Source organism: Lepidochelys kempii, chromosome 1 (genome assembly GCF_965140285.1).
Source record: "Lepidochelys kempii isolate rLepKem1 chromosome 1, rLepKem1.hap1, whole genome shotgun sequence".
NCBI lineage: Eukaryota > Metazoa > Chordata > Testudines > Cheloniidae > Lepidochelys > Lepidochelys kempii.
The window spans coordinates 130,830,057-130,854,435 of record NC_136380.1 but is presented as its reverse complement, the minus strand read 5'-3'; the positions used below and the strand labels follow the sequence as shown (position 1 = coordinate 130,854,435).

The following is a 24,379-nucleotide window of genomic DNA, read 5'->3' as shown; positions in this document are numbered from 1 at the left end:
GAGGAGAGGCTGAGGGAACGGGGATTGTTTAGTCTGCAGAAGAGAAGAATGAGGGGGGATTTGATAGCTGCTTTGATAGCTGATTTGATAGCTGCTGAGAGGTGGTTCCAAAGAGGATGGTTCTAGACTATTCTCAGTGGTAGAAGATGACAGGTCAAGGAGTAATGGTCTCAAGTTGCAGTGGGGGAGGTTTAGGTTGGATATTAGGAAAAACTTTTAAACTGGGAGGGTGGTGAAACACTGGAATGCGTTACCTAGGGAGGTGGTAGAATCTCCTTCCTTAGAAGTTTTTAAGGTCAGGATTGACAAAGTTCTGGCTGGGATGATTTAATTGGGGATTGGTCCTGCTTTGAGCAGGGGGTTGGATTAGATGACCTCCTGAGGTCCCTTCCAAACCTGATATTCTATGATTCTATGTGAGTTGAAATCTTTGATGTCATCAGCTCCCTTTTTACTGCATCATTGCAGTAAGGTATTATACAGAGATAGTTTTAGTAGTCTCTGTAGTATACTCTACAAAGTATAGTTAGATAGTTCTTTCTCCCACTTCTTTCCCACCCAGGGACATTGTCACCCTGAGTAGTCTTGGATTATGCCCTGTGTCACCAGCTTAAAAAATTGTTTCCTTCCATTGCTCCTTTTCGGTGAGCAACAAACATCAGTACATCCTCTGCTGCCTAGGTGAGTCTCATATTTCTATTAAGTGCAGCATCTTTTCCCCCCAGAACTCATGAGGGTTGGGAACTAACACTCAGAAAATATCTCCTGGAGAAGATTATGAAGCTCCAATGAGATCTGGTCTGAGGGACCTCCCCTTCCCTCCTGGCCTGCCCCATACATCAGTCTCACCAAGCAGAGGCTAAGACTGTTAAGCCTAAAAAAAGGCTTCACATGAGAGCAAATGGCACTTTCATAGATACAAGGACAAGCCATCTTAATCTAAGACTGCTCCAAAGAGAGAGGATCACTCCCTGACCCCATCAAAGTTGGCGCATATGGGGACTAAGGTTTTAGGCCTAAGTAAATATAGCCACTCAGTCCCTAGGGAAGCACACAAGGGTATGGCTCCAATGGTGAAGGCTTGGGTTAAACAGCTCCTAGTACTCCCATCCACTTTTAAAGCCAATGTGTACCAGTAGTGACACAGCCCTGGAGGGAGCCAACCACCATAGTAACCAAGGAAGCTCCGGTTCTGATGGCTCCACCAATGGATTCTCCTACGTCTCCCTGGGGGATATTTGCTCTTCACTATGCACATTCACCCCTCTTATTGGGACTGTCTGTTCTGAGATGTGGATACACAAGAGGAAGATGCTATCCTAGCAAGGCAGAGTCATTCTTCTATCCCACCTGCCATCCTTGGGGCACAATCATTGGTACCAGAGGTAAGGGATCCAGCTTTCTCAGTTGATGAGTCTGAGGCCCCACAGGAGCTGCTGCGGCATTGGATGGAGGTGGCACTAGACAGGAGCCCCAGAAGATTAGGGTTCCAGTCTCTGACCAGATATGATTGGCCAAGAGACAGGTGGTCCTCCTCAGCCAGTTGGCAATATTGGGGACCGTGGGAACCCTACCGTAGACACCCAGGATTGGTACAGGAGACCTATTTGCCATCCTGTGGACACCCACAATCGTCCCCACTGGAATATTCAGAAGGGGAAGGTGAGCTATTCTGGGAGCGATCTTGTCATCTTCAGGGGATAAGGTGGTTACTCCATCTTCTCCGTCTCCGTTGGATGACTTTAAAAATATCAAGAGCTTATGCACAGGGTGCCTGCAAAGCTAGAGATTCAACTTGAGAAAGACCAGGAACCTCAGCACAATTTAGTAGACATTCTGCAGCTTTCTGGTCCCAGTCTCCCAATCAAGTGGCCCTCTCCATCAATGAGGATATCATGGATCTTGTAAGGATGGTTTGGCATACTCCTGCTTCTTGTGCTCCCACCATAAGAGAGCCAAGATGCACTACTTTGTCCCATTTGGCGACAGGAGGGCGGGTATGAGTTTTTGTTCTCTCAACCACTGCCTAACTCTTTAGTGGTGCAGATGGCTACAGCATGATCCAAGCAACAACATCGCAGGCTACTCCCTCTGATAATAGACACAAGCAACTCGACCTTCTAGGGAGAAAGGCTTTCTCTTCCACCTCCCTCCAATTCAGGATCTCAAATTATTCAGGTCCTCTTGGCCAAATATTATTTTATTAATTATAACCAGATTTTTCAAATTTAAGGACAAGCTCCCTGAGGAGGATAGGACCCACTTGAAGGCCTTTGTGGATGAGAGCAGATTGGTGGTCAAAACTTCCCTCCAAGCTGTGGTGGATGTGGCAGATAATGCATCTAGGGGAATGGCTACGGTCACTGTTACGAGGAGACACTCGGGGTTGCAATCCTTAGGTTTTCCTAGAGAGGTGCAGAGTACCATACCAGATCTGCCTTTCGATATTATCAACCTATTCCATGAGAAGACAGATGAGTCTCTCCACTCCCTTAAAAACTTGAGGACAGCACTTTGCTCACTCGGCATTTATACCCCTGCCCCTATGAGAGAACACTATAAATGAGTATAGGGCAAGACCACCTCCTCAGCTGTTTTACTACCAATGTCCTTAGAAGCCACCAGGCAAGAGACAGTGGGTGTGCAGTGTGCCTCAGGTGGCACGTGACCAGGATTCATAGTTTCATAGATACTAAGGTCAGAAGGGACCATTATGATCATTTAGTACACTGGTTGGATCATTTGCTTCCCAAGCCTGGGCCAGGTACTGACAGGGAGCGTGATATGAATGCTGATCCATGACCCCCAGAGTGAGTTTATGGATCTAGAAATCCAGTCTCTGCAACATTCCCCACCACACTGTACTCTAACCCCAAGCAAAGAGTTTCTTTTGAAGGGAGTGTCAAGACCCGGGTCCCTTTACTGATGCTGCCTCATTCCTTTCCTCTGATATTTGGAGGCTGCCTTACCCAATTTGCCAAAAACTGGAAGGCCCTAACTGCAGACAAATGAGTATTAGAGATTTATTCATGACAACTCTCTGATAGTTTCTGGTAACTCCTATCCACAAACCCCCTTCTGGGTTCCTTTTCAGGGACCACTCTCATGAGGAGATTCTATGACAACAGGTGAACTTTCTTCTCCTCGGGGGAGCCATAAAAAGAGTTTCACCTCTACATCAAGGGAAGGGGTTCTATTCCCCTTACTTCTTGGTCCCCCAAAAGAATGAGGGATGGAGGCCAATTTTCGATCTGACAGCTGAACAGGTTTATTCAAAAACTAAAATTCCGTATGATATCCCTGGCTTCAATAATTCCCTCTTTAGAGGCGGGCACGTGGTTTGTGTCTGTCAACATGAAAGATGTATAATTTAACTTTCACATCCGCTCAGCCCACAGGAGGTTTCTCTTTGATCAGGAGCATTACCAATTCAGAGCTCTTTCCCTCGGTCTAGCTACAGCACCCAGGGTCTCTGTGAAGGTTTTTTCAGTAGTGGCAGCATGGGTGAGAAGAGAGTGATTTACAGTCTTTCATCACAGTAACTCCCGAGGCAACAATATTTACTAATGTCTCCCTCTTGGGTTGGGGCTCTCACATGGGCGACTGGACCCCACGGGAGTCCAGAATGGATATCAATTTGCTAGAATTCACAGCGATTTATCAAGCTTGTGATGCCTTCCTACCACTCATCTGACCCAGATATGTCCAAATAATATCTGACAGTAAGCCACGCTATTCAGTATAAACAAGCAGGAGGGAGCAAGATCTCTCCATTTATGCATACAGGCAGTCACCTTCTGGAATTGGTGCATCAGCCATTACGTAACTCTATCAGCATTATATTTACCAAGAGTGCTAAACTCCCTGGTGCAGTGGTTTTCAAACTGTGGGTCGTGGAATGTAAGACACTGGGTCATGGAGGCTCTGGTCAGCACCGCCAACCAGGCCATTCAAAGTCCCATTGGTGGTGCTGCCCGGCTAAGGCAGGCTACCTGTTCTGACACTGTGCTGCACCCCAGGAGTGGCCAGCAGCAGGTCTGGCTCCTAAGCGGGGGGAGGCCCTGGGGCTCTGTGCGCTGCCCCCACCCTGAGCACCAGCTCTGCACTCCCACTAGCCGGGAGCTGGCGGGGGGGTGGGAGGGCCCGTGGTCAGGAGCTGTTTGCACACCTCCGCCTAGGAGCCAGGGCCCAGCATGGTCCACGGTGCCAGGACCGGCAGGAAGCCTGCCTTAGCATTCCCGCTGCGCCACTGACCAGGAGCCGCCTGAGGTAAGCCCATGCCCCAACCCCGTGCCCCAATCCTCTGCCCCAGCCCTGAGCCCCCCTCCGCGCAACCCAGAGCCCCTTCCTGCACCCCAAACCCCTCATCCCCAGCCCCACCCCAGAGCCTGCACCCCCAGCCGAGAGTCCTGACCCCCTCACACACCCTAACCCCCAGTCTCAGCCCAGAGCTCCCTCCCACAGCCCCGACCTCTCATCCCGAGCTCTGTTGGATCACGGGCACCAACAATTTTCTTCAACTGTGTCTCCAGAAAAAACGTTTGAAAACCACCACCCTAGCGAACTGCCTGGGGCAGACATTTTTCTGGAAATCATGAATGTGAGATCCACAATTCAATTTTCAATGATATCGTCACCCAGTGGGGAATGCTGGCTGGGAACCTTTTTACCTTGCAGGAGAACAGGAATATTCCTTGGTAAATATCCAAAGCAGCTATGAGCAAGAGATTGATGAGAGATGCCCTGCTGGTGTGTCAGAGGAGTCGACTTGGGTATGCTTTTCCTCCCATCCCATTGATACTACAAGTTCTATGGAAGATCCACCAAGACAGAGCTTGAATCATCCTGATTGTACCCAGCTGGCTGAGACAGTTCTTCTTCACAGATCTGCTGAAGCACTCAGTTCACGCACCCATGAATTTCCCCATGTTGCCAGACCTTCTAGCACAGCTATGGGGTAGGTTCAAGCACCCAAGTCCAGGACTGTTGCAACTCAGAGTGTGGCATTTGGATGGCTGTCAGAAACAGAGTACTTGTGTTCTAAAAGGGTGTAGTCCATCCTTAACTAAAGCAGAAAAGACTCTATGAGAAGCTGTTAGACAACAAAATGGAGGCATTTCTCAATTTGCCTCCAGAATCAGCTGGGATCCCTGCTATCTTAGAGTACCAATTTATGCTTAAGTCTTACGCTCAGTTATCTGCGAGTGCACCCAGAAGCAATCAGCAACTTTCCATCCTCTGGTGAATAGCCATACCATATTCAGGTTTCAGAGTAACAGCCGTGTTAGTCTGTATTCGCAAAAGGAAAAGGAGTACTTGTGGCACCTTAGAGACTAACCAATTTATTTGAGCATGAGCTTTTGTGAGCTACAGCTCTCTTCGTCGGATGCATACCGTGGAAACTGCAGCAGACTTTATATACACACAGAGATCATGAAACAACACCTCCTCCCACCCCACTCTCCTGCTGGTAATAGCTTATCTAAAGTGATCATCAAGTTGGGCCATTTCCAGCACAAATCCAGGTTTTCTCACCCTCCACCCCCCCACACACAAACTCACTCTCCTGCTGGTAATAGCCCATCCAAAGTGACAACTCTCTACACAGTGTGCATGATAATCAAGCTGGGCCATTTCCTGCACAAATCCAGGTTCTCTCACCCCCCTCCAAAAAACACACACACAAACTCACTCTCCTGCTGGTAATAGCTCATCCAAAGTGACCACTCTCCCTACAATGTGCATGGTAATCAAGGTGGGCCATGTCCAGCACAAATTCAGGCTTTCTCACCCCCCCCCCTTTTCCCGGGGACGGACGGACACACACACACACACACAGAAACTCACTCTCCTGCTGGCAATAGCTCATCCAAACTGACCACTCTCCAAGTTTAAATCCAAGTTTAACCAGAACGTCTGGGGGCGGCGGGGAAACAAGGGGAAATAGGCTACCTTGCATAATGACTTAGCCACTCCCAGTCTCTTTTTAAGCCTAAATTAATAGTATCCAATTTGCAAATGAATTCCAATTCAGCAGTTTCTCGCTGGAGTCTGGGTTTGAAGTTTTTTTGTTTTAAGATAGCGACCTTCATGTCTGTAATCGCATGACCAGAGAGATTGAAGTGTTCTCCGACTGGTTTATGAATGTTGTAATTCTTGACATCTGATTTGTGTCCATTTATTCTTTTACGTAGAGACTGTCCAGTTTGACCAATGTAAATGGCAGAGGGGCATTGCTGGCACATGATGGCATATATCACATTGGTGGATGTGCAGGTGAACGATATATGCCATCATGTGCCAGCAATGCCCCTCTGCCATTTACATTGGTCAAACTGGACAGTCTCTACGTAAAAGAATAAATGGACACAAATCAGATGTCAAGAATTACAACATTCATAAACCAGTCGGAGAACACTTCAATCTCTCTGGTCACGCGATTACAGACATGAAGGTCGCTATCTTAAAACAAAAAAACTTCAAACCCAGACTCCAGCGAGAAACTGCTGAATTGGAATTCATTTGCAAAGTGGTCAGTTTGGATGAGCTATTGCCAGCAGGAGAGTGAGTTTGTGTGTGTGTGTCCCTGGCAAAAGGGGGGGGGGTGAGAGAGCCTGGATTTGTGCTGGACATGGCCCACCTTGATTACCATGCACATTGTAGGGAGAGTGGTCACTTTGGATGAGCTATTACTAGCAGGAGAGTGAGTTGATGTGTGTATGGGGGTGGGGGAATGAGAAAACCTGGATTTGTGCTGGAAATGGCCCAACTTGATGATCACTTTAGATAAGCTATTACCAGCAGGAGAGTGGGGTGGGAGGAGGTATTGTTTCATGATCTCTGTGTGTATATAAAGTCTGCTGCAGTTTCCACGGTATGCATCCGATGAAGTGAGCTGTAGCTCACAAAAGCTCATGCTCAAATAAATTGGTTAGTCTCTAAGGTGCCACAAGTACTCCTTTTCTTCATACCATATTCAATCATCATGTCACAACTAGATTTCTAAATGGGATTGTCAAATCCTTTTTACCATTGGTGAAGTTTGCATCTCAGTGGGACCTCAGTTTTGTTTTATCGTCACTCACTAAACTCCCCTTTGAGTCTCTAGGTATATGCTCTATGGCCTGTCTTTCCATGAAGTTGGCCTTTCTAGTAGCCATAATGTCAGCCAGAAGAGTAAGCAAGCTGGGAATGCTCATGGCAGACCCACTGTATATTACCATCTGTAAAAAAAAGTCTCATTACACCCCACCCTAGATTAATTCCTAAAGTAGTTTCAGAGTTTCATATTAACTCAGATAAGTCACCTACTAGGTTTTTTTTCCACAACCCCATGCCTCTTATGAAGAGAGATGGCTGCATTCTCTGGATGTTCGAAGGGCTTTGGCCTTTTATGTGCAAAGAACAAAGGATCTTAGAAAGACACCTAAACTGCTTGTTTACAAAGCAGAATGCTCGAGAGGTCAAATTGTATTGACACAGACACTTTCAAAATGGATCTCAGGTTGTATTACCCTTTGTTACAAACTACTTTATATTCCCATTCCAGAGGGGATGTGGGCTTACTTCAGCTGCGGGCCAGTGGACTCTGCTTACAAAATATTCCAGACTCAAGCGCATAGTATGCAAATGTATCCCAAATGAGAAATGCAAATTGGGACCACATACCTCGAAGAACCTCCAGTAGCAGGTAAGTAACCTCTATTACAACACTCCTGCTAATACATCCCAGAATGATGCTCACTTTTTTTTCTGCATTATTGACTCATATCTAGTAATGTCACGTTGCTGATTATACTCCTAAAGAATATTTCATAATAAAAATGAAACAGTTGAACATAGGAGATATTTCTAAGGTCTACAGAACACTGGATCTATAGCAATTACAGCAAATGGTGGATGACTCTACCCTTATTACTTTCCCGTCATCACAGTAACAATACCAGTTTCACTTGAGGATAGAGGCCATGTGCAGATAATGATTTGTGATTCTCAGGTCTGTAGAGCATCAAGTTACACCAAAACCATTTTTAAAAACCATTTGAGTTTTGGCACAGTCTGCTTCACCCTCTTTGTGTGGAATGAGTATTTTATTTTCCTTGGGCGCATTTTTGTGCTCAAAAGCTACAAAGGTTTCTATGGAAGAATTGCTTTCATAGTCTTAAAGGATTATGATCAAATCAACTAGAAATCCAATCAAGTTGCCAGAGGTCTGAATGGTAATGTTAGTTTTTCTTTGATTAAACAGGGTGATGAAATCTTGAAGAGCTTTAGTTTGGTCTGACATCAGATTCAGTGTAGGAGTTACAAATGATTTGGAAATAGAGATAGGCAGCCTTTGCACAAAGAGGTTATAATCTTCAAGTTTCCCATTCATGCACAATTGGATATGACTCATGTAAGATATGGGTTATACACACTTGGTTAAGTATCCTAAACAGTACAGTGTGTATTTGCGATCTCTGTTGTTGTTTCTCAGCAATCTCTGCTTCCCTCCAGAACTTCCACTGTGTTCATAGGCTGCTTGTTTTGTTTTGGGTGTCCTCGGATCAGAGTGAAATGGACTAGGGTTACAACCGCTGAAGAGACTTCAGGAATCAGGAGCCTAGTCCACTTCACTCAGCTGCTGGCACACTTAGAAGCAAGAGGGCCCAATACAGTCACTGGAAAGGGGTTGGGGGATGAAGGACACAGCATGGGAACAACCAGTGGTGCAAGTAGAAATCATTTCTTGCCGGTACTGCACTCATGGGAAGGACACAAGGCAGGGGGGGCACGTGACCTCCCCACGTGACCCTCCATGTGACTCCTCCCTGCCTGAGCCTGGGGCCCACATGCTCTCCCCGTCCCCTCCAACGCCCCTCTTTGTATATATAAACATCAACATGCTTAACTACTCACTTTCCCCCAAAATATGTAGTATTCAGTCTGTTTATATGGAATATGGGAGTTTGGTGAGGAGACATTTCAGCATATGTAAGACTTATTAAAAGACAAATTTTAAGTAGTACTGTATCCTAACTGGTTTATGGTATTGTACCCAAACATTGCATTTCAATGGGGGATTCCACTTCCTTTATGGAAACATACTCCTGAAATTCTTACCAGTCCACAAAAATGGTCCATAGTCATGCAAATAGTCCCACTGTCTTCAATGGGATTGATCATTGGGGTTTACAGGATTAGGTTCCAAGTTTGTAAATTGTTCTGGACAAAAGTGACAATGCCTGAGCTGTCAGAAGAACTTTCATTCGAATAAAGCTGGGCAGCTGTGTGATAAGGCTTAGCTCCGTTGCTAAGATGAAGAACATATTTTCAGCAAAATTCTTGGCAGATTCCTGAGGCAGCTGGTTTAAGGCCATTAGCATTATAGTCTTTACTTATAGTTCTCTCACCCACAAAACTGGAAAGTTAGGCTCTTAAACAAAGCCTTTGTTTAAGTTTGTTAGCATATGTATTGTTCTGTTAAAGCCATATAAAGAATGAATGCCCTCCCTAGCCATGTTCTGCTCCTTTAAGGAGCAGACCGCAGCTCCACCCACCCCCTCCAGAGGGGTGGGGGCTAGCTCCAAGTCTTTCCGGTACTCCATACTCGCTAGCAGAGTACAGACTCTCTATTAAGAACTACACATGTGCTACAGTTCACCTTTTAAACTTTGGCCATTTTTGGTGTAGCCCTCTTCAAACAATATATATTTAGCAAAAAACATATGAGTCCAAAAGTTGAATATTTTGGAAACTTTGCATGTATAAACACTGAGTTATAATGGAAACTGAAGCTACCTTAACTCTTGTGATAGCTACTGTTATTAGTTGTAAATCCCAGGCTGTCATACCATATTGCCCAACTGCATCAATATGAGAAAAATAGCACATGCTATAGTTGTCTTCTTTTGTCGTGTGATTGTTGTATAACTATTCCAATTGCTTTAAAAATCAGAAGGCATTGCAGGAGGAAGGAGAACCAAAGATTTAATAGGTAAGGTGTAAAATAGAATATTCTTTACTAAATTACATCTCCACATTCCATAAACATCTCAAAGTATATATTATATATATTTTAAGTTATCTATTTTTGTTTGTTTTAAAGAAGGGTTTGCTTTTTTGTTTGCTTTTTTTAAAAAAGAAGAAATCAAGGAGAGAAAATAAAACATTCAGACAAGTTGAAGGTAATGTGAAGCCTTCAGCATTTTTCATGCATATAGCCTGAGGCTTCATGTAGTTGCTCAGTTTCACCTTTCACCTGAATCTGAAAATATTTCTGGCTTAATCTGTGAAAATTCCCTAGTGAATGGTTTGCTTTAATTGACTACATTTGGTGCTTTATATTTTAAATTGAAGAGCAGTAATATTTTAAAATGGTTATTTTAAGTGATAGTGGAGGGGGGTTAAGTTGGGTAGATGCTACAGTATTTGTTGTCCTGACAAAGTAAAAAAACAAACAAATAAACAAAAAAAAAAAACCTGAAAGACCATATTATAACTTGAGTCTCTTTATCACTGTAATTTTTTCTGTCTATAACAAAACTTGTTTAGAAATGTACAGGGAAGTTAATGTACTTGTAAGTGTGACCAGATGTTCCAGATTGCCTGAAACTATCTCAGAATTGGGTTCACTGTCCTAAAGGATTGTCAGCTGGATGCCCTAAAGGGTTACTTGTCAAGAATGACAGGCCCAAAATTGAACCCACCTTGAGAGATTATTTTTTTCTTCTAATTGTCCTTCCTGGTTCCAGAAAATGTTCACTCCCAAATATCACAGTTGCAACACTGACCTCAACAAGTATCCAGCTTTTCTACTGGAGATCCAACAGCAGACCTACAGTACTGGGTTTCTTCGTAATCGCGAAATGCTCAAAGAGCAATATGATTGCATATTTCAATGTCCTGTTGGCTCCCATCAAAGGAGTGAACAGGTGGTGCAGAGTTATAGTGTGCTGTGGTATTCATACAGTGTTTTGCCATCCAAAGGATACAACTGTTTGTTTAATTTGGGTCTTCTGACCTAGAAAGTAGTTGTCCTCAGTTTTGAAGTTTAATGTAGGGAATAGTACCTTCTCAGTTTTCCCCCGATGTCTCTTAGCTTAAGCTTCAAAAAGGTCCCTGGAATTTGCATTAATTTTTAAGGAATTCTACTGCAGGAAAGTTCATATTATTCTTAGCAGATTGTTGCTCAGAAAGCATCTGATTGATGTACATTTAGAAAAGATTAGAGAATTGGATGAGTAGGCCCAAGAAAAAACCTTTGAAAAACATCAGAAGATAAGAATATCTGTTTCCTCAGAAGGTCATTTGTACTTAGCAGTTACAAAACCACTTGTTCCTCCAAACACTTCTTCAATTTACATTAAAATAAAAGTGGAAATTGTTTTTTTCTTATCTCTGGCAATTTTGGTACTGTCTTTAGTGTCACATTCTGAATGTGTCCAGTTAGCAAAGATAGCAGTGACCAAAGAGAAAATATGGAATAAATTACTTTCCACCTTGTCAATTTTTGGATAAGCAATGGGAGTTTGCCATTGATTTAAATGGAGCCAGGAATTTTTGGCTTAGTTTTTACAGCAGAATGAGTAGATGACATCACATGGCTTTAAAGCATGACAACTGACTACATGTAAAAGGCCCCATACAAAATAATGGCATAGGAGCCCTAGAACAATCAGGGAGGGACATGCTGTTTCAGCCAAGCGATAACAGTTTTCTTTTTTTTCTGGAACTTCTTCAGTGTACGACATCAGTGATCAATGAAAGTAAAAGAGGACACAGTAGCAGTATCTTGTTCAGTACAAACTATCCCTAGGTCGTCAACTGATTGAACTAATTATTGTCACCAAGGTTTCAGCTGAACCCAATGAGACTGAAGAGAAGCATCAGGGGAATAAAGGGGGAAGACTGCTTTAATCTGTGCTTTTTTGTGTTTTATTTTATATTTTTCCTAAACTTTCAAAATGAAAATGCTGAGCTATCCTTGTAGGAAGTCTCTGTTCTCCCAATACCTGCATCCTGTCAGTTTGGTCTTTTTTGTTGGTTGTTTATTTCAGAGTTGTTAATTTCATTGACATCTGTGATTAATCAAGATTTAAAGATGCTGACATCTGAAGTTGATCCTTGTCCATTTCAGCTGACTTAACTAAAATCAGTTTACAATTTTATTTTTTTATTTATTTATTTTGCTCTTCAACTTCTATCCAATGGTCAACAATGCATGACCATTACACACAATGTTATTTTCTATTTTAAAAAAAGGGGTGGAGAAAAATGAAGCAAGAAAAATTAACAATAAAACTTTCCAGTTATTTGGAAAACATGGTACATTCATAGATACAAATAACAGTAAATTGGGACATGTCCTTCAGATAATGTTTCCTCTTTTGTGATATATTGCATCCTGCTATTATGGTTTGTGTGCCGTGCCATACCACACAGTAAAATACATGGTACTCTATCTACCACCATGGTTGATTAATAGAGGACGTTAATTTGAAGGAGCACAACTGGATTGCATTGAATGGTCTTAATGTATTTCCTTCATTTAGCCTGCTAACTGTTAACTTATGATGATCTGATCCCTGGTCTTCTGATGCAAATTGGAATTATTAAATATTGTCACTTCAAAATTGTGTCTAAAGGGGATTCAATTTAAATCCCTGGCTAAATAATGAAGGCAGGACATTCCATAAGAGGAAGAGATGGAGAAAGCATAATAAGCATCCCAAAATTCTACCTACAATACTTGATTATTTGGTTGTATTTTAGAATACTAATATATAAAAAACTGGACAAAATATTTAACGTAAGATTGCTACTGTGTATGTATACCAAGGAATGTTAGTTTTATTTTCAAAATAAAATATTTTAAAATAAAATGTGAAAATGATTAGTAATGGGAAGCTTGATAAATATTCAAATACAGTAGTAGTTCATGCTCTTTTAAACAAACGTAAATTAGTAAAATATCATCATAGAAGGTTCTAAAAGCAAGCTTAACTTTGCCTCTCATAGCCACTTACTGTCCATCTAACAAGGTTTTGTTTAGTACAGCTGCATCTGTAGAAATGTTTGAAATTGTTGATTACAAATGAAATTGTAATACCTGCTTTCAGACATTTTGCTTTCTTTCTCACTTGTGTGGTAAATAAATAATATAATAGCCTAGATCTGAATTCTGAAACCTATTTGTGTAGAGTGGATTGGCTAAAGATGGGCAAAAGGTCTGTTGGAAGATGTTCTGCTTAACTTTCATTTATTTCTCTCACTGTCGTCTTGGTTAAATAAACCTGGTTTTACTGACGATATTTTTTTAACTGGCTGTTACATCAGGATGAATACATAAGCCAGTCTCTGAAGGATGACCAGACCTGGGGTTCGGATGAACCTGGATGCACGCAAAGGCCATCTCCTGAAGGTGCTTCAAGCATCTGGCTGTGTCACTTAGGACATGGAGGAAATAGAAAGAATTTAGCGGGAGGAGAGCAGATGCTGAGCCCCTAAATTAGAGATTAAAGATCATGAGTTCACATGAATTTTCAGCATGTGATCTGGTGGTGGTAGTAGGGTTTCTGATTAGTTTATTTGTTTTTGGCATTACTGTAATTTGTTAATAAGAAATTTCCAGGTTTGATTTGAAGATCAGCGTAAATGGGAACATAATGTCAATTATGCATAGTTTGGTGGGAGGCTTCTTATAGTTTTAATATAATTTAATTTCCCATTTGGCACTTGTTTTAACTTTTTCTACAAGATAATAATACAAGAAAGATACCAAAAAGTTGTATCTTCCCAGTAAAGTATTCTATGGCTGAATCAATGTAATACTTGCACTGTTACTTGAATATGGTAGTACATTGTAAATAATCACCCAGTGTTAACTGATTCATATAAAAATGGATTTTGTTGATCTGGATCTTTTGTAAAACATCCTGAAGGAAAAATAAGAGTGGTAAAAATTTCTGTTAGCATAATTTTTTCCACTGTTACAGTGTCAGGAGCACAAACTAATTTACAGCTGCACTTGGATACACAGCACACTTTTTAAAAAAAAAAGTGTAGCTGTTTTTTCCTAATGTATTCTTTTTGGACCCTACCTGGATTCTTGGGTGTGGAGTCTAGTATGCTAACCAGTTATTAAAAAACAAATAAAGTAACCTATACAAATAAGGTAGCTATACATAGATAGCTATGATCTAGCACAGTGGTTTTCAAACTTTTTTTTTCGCGGACCACTTAATGATCTTTCCAAACGTTGTTTGTACTGTTAGCTAAATATTGTAAGGCACTTTGGATAAAAGTGCTGTATAAAAAAAACTTAATAATAATTAACTTGTTTTGTTCTACAAATAAAAGAACACAATTCACATTTTAATATCAGTAGTCTTATCTTTCTAATGCGATGGATGTGACCTCTCTCCCCTGCCGTAGCAGCCCCCGAGCTGGGGCTGGGAAGGAGGGGGGTCTCTCCCACTGTGGTAGCCACCGAGCTGGGCTGGGGAAGGAAGGGAGTCTCTCCCTCTCTCCCCCGTCATGGCAACCCCTGATCTGGGGCTGGGAATGAGGGGTGTCTCCCCTGCCGCAACAGCCACCAAGCAGGGCTGGAAAGGAATGGGGTCTCTCCCTCTCTGCTCCACCCCGTCACAGAAACCCCTGAGCTGGGGCTGGGAAGGAGGGCCGTATCTCCCCAGTAACTAGCTCTGGAGTTGGGGAAAGTTGCTTGTTTCTCTGGCTGCCGCAGCCTTGCACATCCCAAATTCCCCCCACCCCCTCTTCTCACCCCACTGCCCCCTCGCACCTACCCCCTATTCCTCACAAGGCCACCACCTCACCTTACATGTGCGTCTTCTCCAGGGTCCAGGCACCTAATTAGTGGAGCCACACCTGCACGGCTCCTCTAATGAGGTGGGTGGCCCTTCATTATCTCATGTGCAGCCGCCCAGGCACGCACCTTAGAGGAAACTACTCGCGGACCACCTGAATGGAGCTTGGGGACCACTGGTGGTCAACGGACCACAGTTTGAGAACCTCTGATCTAGCAGTATCAGGCTCCCTTAGAACTAGTAAAGTCAAAATGCAAGGTGGGGGGTGGAATCATACCATAACATCTACCCTAGGGGAATTTGGGAGAGAACCCTGAAGAGGTAACCTTTCCACAACAAATACAATGAAGAGTCCTCATGGCACCTTAGAGACTAAAATTTATTAGTTAGTCTCTAAGGTGCCAAAAGGACTTCTTGTTGTTTTTACTGATACAGACTAACATGCTGCTACTCTGAAACCTTTCCACAACAGTGCTTTTCCTTAGCCAACTGACTCTATTGAAAACTGAGTACACATAGCCTCTGACTGCTGAGCTGAAACAGATGCCATGGGATTGAAGAAAATAAGCCACTTGAAGAGGTCACAAATTGGGGAAAATTAGGCCTTTGATAGGTAGGACATATGGGATAGGGGCAGACCTAAAAACTGCAAAGTCATTGGACGTATTTCTTTACAAGAAAAATGCTTCTACTTGTAAAATGCTATAGGTTATTTACATTAAATCTCATTTGAAGTAAAACTTCTGGTTATAACATAAGAAGCAGTTTAAATATCTGTTTTCTCACATTAGTGTAGTGGTGGCTTGGACTTCACATCCGTTTTCAGAATCAAAAGTTAATTTGTATTTATAATTGCATTTCAGTGAGAAAACAATATGACATTTTTCAGAGGAAGGGTGCTACTTTTTTTTTGTTAATGTAGGCATTTAAACGAACACAACTAGGCTTTTACATTAATTCTTCATTGATTTTAAAGGAGGAAGTTTACACTTCTGTTCATGCTTTTATTTCTGTTTAGAAATGTAACAAGAGAAAGGTCAATTCATTTGCATAGTAAAGGCTGTCTTCAAAAACAATGAAGCTATTAACTGACTGGCTGGATTCTGGAGAACACAGAAAAAAATCTGTGGAGAGGCACATCTACAGATTAACTGAGTTTCCAGATGGATGGATTAGTTGATTGACTGTTTGCTAATATAGACACTTTACTAACAGTAAGAGGAATTCCAGTTCCTCAAAATTTCTGGGCATGTGGCTACTTGTGGGGCATGAGGGCAGGAGGGGATGTATTGCAGGCAGGACTGTTGTTTTTATAGATGGCTGTAAATGGCATGTTGTAACAAAATGCTACAAACAAAATGTCAGATCTCTTAATATTGCATCATAAATGGTTGTGAGTGTTTGTATGGTGGGGGAATAATATAGGCACAAACAGCAAATATTGTCTACCTGATTGAGTATGCACATAGCAGCTGAAGTGAGAAAAAGCTTCCATTGCTCCTCTACAATCAAAATTGAGTTGTCATGCCCTCAGCCCTGTAATTATCCATTATCTAAAATGCCAAGGTGGGAATAAATGGGAGTTGATGGCAAAACTGTCACGTTTTTTGCTTTCTTTTTTGTAATTTTAAGACACAGTGACTGAAAGGTTAGTTTAGTGTATTGGTATTTGCAGAATGAAGCTAGAAAAATACAAGGACTGTATGTATCTTTCCAACACTATGAAGACCCATTTCTAGCCTAGGTAGGTCACAAGATATCTGAATTTAAATGGGTATTTGGCCTATGTGTGTACCAACATGGGCCTCAGGTAAGTATACATTTGGAGAAGATATTCCACTTTTTTTGGAGAAGTGGAGGAAATGTACTGCTGGCAAGTTTATTTTAACAAAAAAAAAGTCTGTTTTAAAGCTGCTCAGGGCCTGGTTATTCCTGGTGAAGAAGAATTAGTAGACAAAGTATAGATGGTCAGAGTTTTATTATAAATGCAACTTATCACATGAATATCACCACCCAGGAACTCACTCTTGCAAAATTTTTCAGGATTTTTCCTACCATTAACTTTTCAATTTCCTCTGCCTGTCATCCCTTCCATTTTCCTACTCTGTCCCTCAGTTTATCTTTTACTCCCTCCCTCTCTGTCTCAGCATCTCTCTGTGTCTGTCACTTACCTCAGGTTAGGAAACAGAATTGGGATTGTTAGAGAGACAAGATGGGTGAGGTATTAGCTTTTACTGGATTATATTCTGTCGGTAAAATAGACAAGCTTTCAAGTTTACAGAGAGCTCTTCTCCAGGTCTGGGAAGCTTACTCAGAGTATCATAGCTAAATTCAAGGAAGAAGGGATTGTTTAGCAAAAGGGATTTTTCAAGGGATCATTCAACATGAAAGTGCCTATGAAGATCCCTCCAGTCATAGGGAAGAAAGAAAGTTGGGTGGCGAGGCATCTTGGGGGATTGGAATGGGATTGTCAGTTTAATGTAAATTTTGGATTCTCTCCATTCCCCTCTGTGTCACAACCATTTTCTTTTTTCTCTCTCTTTCCATCTTTCCCAGGTATTTGCTCTTAGGTTTCCCATTCTGCCGACTTACCTCTTTAATTCACTTTTCCTCACCCCTTGTAGAGTGTTGCAGTGAAGAAACATTACATAGGAAGGAAAGGAAACATAACATGACATGGGAGGGCAAGAGTGGGAGAGAGAAGTGACCAGAAGGGGGAAGGTTTCTGGCTGAACAGTTGAATACACAGCACTTTTTTCTACCCATGGAAGCTCCCAAGATATTGGACCTTAAAAATCTCATTGTTATGCATAGTAAAGCTATATTAGGCATTTTCCCCAAGTGTTTTAATATTATTTTTCTTATTATGAGCATGTGGTGTAGTTGAATTCATGGTATTAAATAATCTGCCTTTATGGATCAAGATTAATTTAAAACTGTACCAATACTTTTGTTGTAAACTAAAATATTCATTTTTCCCTCTGTGAAATATTTAGCAAATACAGGCTATATGATAATGTGGTATAAGCATTTTATTGGCATGCTTTTGAGATTATCTGTTTAACACTCTCATGGCTTTGCCAGTTAGGATTAATGCAGCCATCCCAAACTCCTGCCAATAAAAACTTTATACCAAACAGTTGTATATACTGTTTATATTATGTATTATACAGAATTTTTTTTTACACATTTGGGAAGGGTTCCCAAACAACCTGAAACCACCCTGCCTTCACCCATCAACCAATAACCTCTCTGCATTCCTGGAGTTCAGTACGTTGCTCATCAGGAGGTTTGACATCTGAAAGGAGTCTCAAGCCAAGATGTGTGAATCCAAACCATGGCGTTCCTGGCTTGTGAAAGAGAGCCATGAGCAAGTGGTGCCACTCCTGTCCAATGTAGTGAACACCTCATTCAGAGAAGGAGTCACCCCTTTCTCCTTCAGCACACAATAATCTGACCGACACAGAAAAAAAAACACCCTGTATACATCAGCCAACTGCTGCCCAGAGTTGAACTTTCTGTTCCTGGCCAAGCTCAGAGAATCTACTCAAAGGACAACATCAGGCTCATCTAATTGGAGCTAATATACTAGGCCCACCACAATTTGTATAAAGATTGTCTGTGCAGGAGACAGAACTTTTACAGTGGGCCACCTCAAGAATTCTCTTTAGGGAGAGGATGGGAAAACAAACGTGACCGATGTTAGTCACAGCGCTTAATTAAACTACTAGAAAGTACTCAGATCCTGTGTTGATAAGAACCTTAATAGTGTACTTTTTGTAATTGGAAATATTTTTTTCATAATCCCTTCACCTTGCTTACCACATGCTCAATTGTACAGAATTCGAATGGAGACATAATCTAAAAATTATTGAAAATAGCAATTTTATATACAGAAAAGCTGTGATTGGCCTTTGATTGAATCTTGTTCATCCTGGACTTCTAGGCGTTTTTGTTTGTTTGTTTTCTGCGGGGAGGAGAGACTGGACATGGAGATTCTAATGGGTTTATTTTATTTTCTTCTTTGTCTCTCTCTCTTTTTAAAAATAGTGATTATTTGAAGATGCTAATAGTTTTGAAATGTAGAATAAGTTCTGTTAGAGTTGGATTAGTGGGGAGAGGGCAAATGAGTCTATTAGAATTGAATGATTAATTCTATTGTTGAGCAAGTTATTATATGGACATCACTTCCACGTGTGTACATAAACGTTATACATGTATCGTTTAGCCATGTATTGTTTATATACATACAGTAAAAGCTTTTTTTATCTGGCATATTGGAGGAATGGGGGGATGCGAGTAAGTGAAAAATGTTGGTTAGCTAAGAGGGAAAGAGTTTGGGTGTGGTAGGGGGTGTGAGGATGAGAACCGCAGCCAATGGGAGCTGCAGGGGCAGTGCTCGGGGCAGGGGCAGTGTGCAGAGCAGCCTGCCACAGGTCCGCCTAGGAGTAACCGGGACAGGTCACCGCTTGCGGGGAGTTGCCCGAGGTGAGCGCCCCCCCCCCCGTATCTGCCACCCCAAAACTCATCCTGAGGCCCCTCCTGCACCCAAACTCCCTCCAAGAGCCTGCACCCCTCCTCCCCCTGCACTCCAAACCCTTTGTGGCCATTCCTCTGCCTAGGAGCAGCAGGGATGTGTTTCCGCTTCCAAGGAGCCATGCAGAGCCAGGTAGGGAGCCTGCTGGCCCTGCACCAACCGGACAATAAACTGGACTCTCTATGAAGATTAGAAATGCCAGTTTATAGAGCTTTCTGGTTGGCAAACGGCTGGATAGCACATCTTTTACCGTATATACACTTGCATACATACTATTAATGTTAATTCCCCATAATATTGCTGAATGGGTTTTGCTGAATTGTCTAGATTTTGTGACAGTGAATACATGACATAGAATCATAGAATATCAGGGTTGGAAGGGACCTCAGGAGGTCATCTAGTCCAACCCCCTGCTCAAAGCAGGACCAATCCCCAATTAAATCATCCCAGCCAGGGCTTTGTCAAGCCTGACCTTAAAAACTTCTAAGGAAGGAGATTCCACCACCTCCCTAGGTAATGCATTCCAGTGCTTCACCACACTCTGAGTGAAAAAGTTTTTCCTAATGTCCAACCTAAATCTCCCCCACTGCAACTTGAGACCATTACTCCTTGTCCTGTCATCTTCTACCACTGAGAATAGTCTAGAACCATCCTCTTTGGAACCACCTCTCAGGTAGTTGAAAGCAGCTATCAAATCCCCCCTCATTCTTCTCTTCTGCAGACTAAACAATCCCAGTTCCCTCAGCCTCTCCTCATAAGTCATGTGTTCCAGACCCCTAATCATTTTTGTTGCCCTTCGCTGGACTCTCTCCAATTTATAAACATCCTTCTCGTAGTGTGGGGCCCAAAACTGGACACAGTACTCCAGATGAGGCCTCACCAATGTCAAATAGAGGGGAATGATCACGTCCCTCGATCTGCTGCCTATGCCCCTACTTATACATCCCAAAATGCCATTGGCCTTCTTGGCAACAAGGGCACACTGTTGACTCATATCCAGCTTCTCGTCCACTGTAACCCCTAGGTCTTTTTCCGCAGAACTGCTGCCTAGCCATTCGGTCCCTAGTCTGTAGCGGTGCATTGGATTCTTCCGTACTAAGTGCAGGACCCTGCACTTATCCTTGTTGAACCTCATCAGATTTCTTTTGGCCCAATCCTCCAATTTGTCTAGGTCCCTCTGTATCCTATCCCTACCTGCCACCGTATCTATCACTCCTCCTCGTTTAGTATCATCCGCAAATTTGCTGAGGGTGCAATCCACACCATCCTCCAGATCATTTATGAAGATATTGAACAAAACCGGCCCCAGGACTGACCCTTGGGGCACTCCACTTGATACCGGCTGCCAACTAGACATGGAGCCATTGACCACTACCCGTTGAGCCCGACAATCTAGCCAACTTTCTACCCATCTTATAGTGCATTCATCCAGCCCATACTTCTTTAACTGGCTGACAAGAATACTGTGGAAGACCGTGTCAAAACCTTTGCTAAAGTCAAGAAACAATACATCCACTGCTTTCCCTTCATCCACAGAACCAGTAATCTCATCACAGAAGGCAATTAGATTAGTCAGGCATGACCTTCCCTTAGTGAATCCATGCTGACTGTTCCTGATCACTTTCCTCTCATGTAAGTGCTTCAGGATAGATTCCTTGAGGACCTGCTCCATGATTTTTCCGGGGACTGAGGTGAGGCTGACTGGTCTGTAGTTCCCAGGATCCTCCTTCTTCCCTTTTTTAAAGATTGGCACTACAATAGCCTTTTTCCAGTTGTCCGGGACTTCCCCCGTTCGCCACGAGTTTTCAAAGATAATGGCCAATGGCTCTGCAATCACAGCCGCCAATTCCTTTAGCACTCTCGGATGCAACGCATCCGGCCCCATGGACTTGTGCACGTCCAGCTTTTCTAAATAGTCCCTAACCACCTCTTTCTCCACAGAGGGCTGGCCACCTACTGCCCATGCTGCGTTGCCCAGCGCAGCAGTCTGGGAGCTGACCTTGTTCGTGAAGACAGAGGCAAAAAAAGCATTGAGTACATTAGCTTTTTCCACATCCTCTGTCACTAGGTTGCCTCCCTCATTCAGTAAGGGGCCCACACTTTCCTTGACTTTCTTCTTGTTGCCAACATACCTTCTTGTTACTCTTAACATCTCTTGCTAGCTGCAGCTCCAGGTGTGATTTGGCCCTCCTGATTTCATTCCTACATGCCCGAGCAATATTTTTATACTCTTCCCTGGTCATTTGTCCAATCTTCCACTTCTTGTAAGCTTCTTTTTTATGTTTAAGATCCGCAAGGATTTCACTGTTAAGCTAAGGTGGTCGCCTGCCATATTTACTATTCTTTCGACACATCGGGATGGTTTGTCCCTGTAACCTCAATAGGGATTCCTTGAAATACAGCCAGCTCTCCTGGATTCCTTTCCCCCTCATGTTATTCCCCCAGGGGATCCTACCCATCAGTTCCCTGAGGGAGTCGAAGTCTGGGAGTCATCAGAAAAGTGTGTCTAGAGAACTCATTTTTTCCTCCTCTGTTCAGTAGTGCATAGTATAAACAATTCCCCTGTGTTTCATTTATCATTTTGGAGTACATTTCTTAGAATGATAGAATCATAGACTATCATTGAGGGTTGGAAGGGACCTCAGGAGGTGAGCTAGTCCAACCTCCTGCTCAAAGCAATGAATCCCCAATGAAATCATCCCAGCCAGGGCTTAAAAACCTCTAAGGAAGGAGATTCCACCACTTCCCTAGGTAACCCATTCCAGTGCTTCACCACACTCTGAGTGAAAAAGTTTTTCCTAATGTCCAACCTAAATCTCCCCCACTGAAACTTGAGACCATTACTCCTCATTCTGTCATCTGCTACCACTGAGAACAGTCTAGATCCATCCTCTTTGGAACCCCATTTCAGGTAGTTGAAAGCAGCTATTAAATCCCCCCTCATTCTTCTCTTCTGCAGACTAAATAATCCCAGTTCCCTCAGTGTCGCCTCACAAGTCATGTGCTCCAGCTCCCTAATCATTTTTGTTGCCCTTCGCTGGAGTCTTTCCAGTTTTTCCACATCCTTCTGGTAGTGTGGGGCCCAAAACTGAACACAGTTCTCCAGATGAGGCTTCACTAATGCCAAATAGAGGGGAATGATCATGTCCCTTGATCTGCTGGCAGTGCCCCTACTTATACAGCCCATAATGCCATTAGCCTTCTTGGCAACAAGGGCACACTGTTGACTCATATCCAGCTTCTCGTCCACTGTAACCCCTAGGTCCTTTTCTGCAGAACTGCTGCCTAGCCATTCGGTCCCTAGTCTGTAGCGGTGCATGGGATTCTTCCGTCCTTTTAAGTGCAGAACTCTGTTGAACCTTGTTGAACCTCTGTTGAACCTCATCAGATTTCTTTTGGCCCAATCCTCTAATTTGTCTAGGGCCCTCTGTATCCTATCCCTACCTTCCAGCGTATCTACCACCCCTCCCAGTTTCGTGTCATCCACGCCATCCTCCAGATCATTAATGAAGATATTGAACAAAACTGGCCCCAGGACCTACCCTTGGGCACTCTGCTTGATACCGGCTGCCAACTAGACATGGAGCCATTGATCACTACTCTCTAAACCCAATGATCTAACCAGCTTTCTATCCACCTTATAGTCGATTCATCCAGCCCATACTTCTTTTACTTGCTGGCAAGAATACTGTGGGAGACCATATCTAAAGCTTTGCTAAAGTCAAGGAATAACACGTCCACTGCTTTCCCCTCATCCACAGAGCCAGTTATCTCATCATAGAAGGCAGTTAGGTTAGTCAGGCATGACTTACCCTTGGTGAATCCATGCTGACTGACTCTTAATACTACGTTGGCCAAATTTTCTTCTGGAGTGAATGGGAAAAATCTCCATTGAAACTGATGAAACTGCAACCATTTATGCTAGAAATCTAATTTTTCTCTGATCTGCGTTTAAACCTTGGTGACTAACATCCTACAATTTGTATAGCTTCTTAGGATAATTTAGTAGGGGCTATATGAATATGTATCAAATTGCAGTATTGTAATCAAAATCTTAATAAGTCTCGGATTTAGCTATTTGAACAGGTAGGACTTGCATCAATCAATTTTGTGCAGCAATTTAGAAAATGTAAATATTGTAAATGTAAATAAATATTGTAAATGTAAATATTATTTTATTACTTAATTTGAATCTGTTAAGCGCATTGTAGCCTTGTTTTGCATCTTTGTTGGTTGGGAAGACTTGGCAAACCACATTATTCTGTCTTTTATTAGTTGAGTAAATCACGATAGGTCTAACAGTTAAAATGGAACATGGTTTAATGATGTCAGCACAACAACACATTTTGTCATGTTACTTTTCCTTCCGTCTATAAAAGTGAAGAAACTAGAAACTACTTGCCTTGTAATTCTTCTTCTTTGAGGATATCAGACCATTACTCTGGCCTTTTGTTCATGCTTATACCCACTATAGAAGATATGTTGCAGCTCTGCTACCCTGATTTTCCACTGATGTGAGGTCCTTCAGGGATTTTACACTGCCAGTATAAGTTAGAGCAGCCTTCCAGGCTTCTCTAATTCATGCTAATCAATTATGCAGAATCAAGGAACTGTATCCAGCTCATTGATGGCTGAAATACCTCCCTCCGTTCTAACTTGTGTAGCTAAGACAAGGGGAATTGAGTCTGGTAGCTTTGGAAAAAATCGGCATTTGATTCAAGAATAATTATCTGCTGTTACCTTGGTAAACACACTTTGATTTTTCTGTTGAGTAAAAATATTTCATGCTTAGAGTTTGTTTTGCCATGTGAGGTGTGACTTCAGCGTGTGCAGACAAACCATGGCTAGCTCAAATAACAATAGCAGTAAAGCCTCGACAGCAAGGGCTAGCCGCAAAAGTAAGTTCACAGGGTCCCTGGCAATCTTCCTCAGCCCATGGTGCTGCCCATACTGCTGTGGCTTTGCTGCTATTGTTATTCAAATTAGCTAGATCAAAGATAGCTCAGGTATGTCTACATGTGCTGTAATTACA

The 24,379-nt window shown here is 42.6% G+C and overlaps 1 protein-coding gene across 5 annotated transcripts in view; it reads left to right on the top strand.

The window, feature by feature from the left end:
- The window catches only part of PUDP (pseudouridine 5'-phosphatase), a 146,845-nt gene that overhangs the window by 51,421 nt on the left and 71,045 nt on the right, over positions 1–24,379 (top strand). The gene's annotated exons all lie outside the window — the stretch shown is intronic.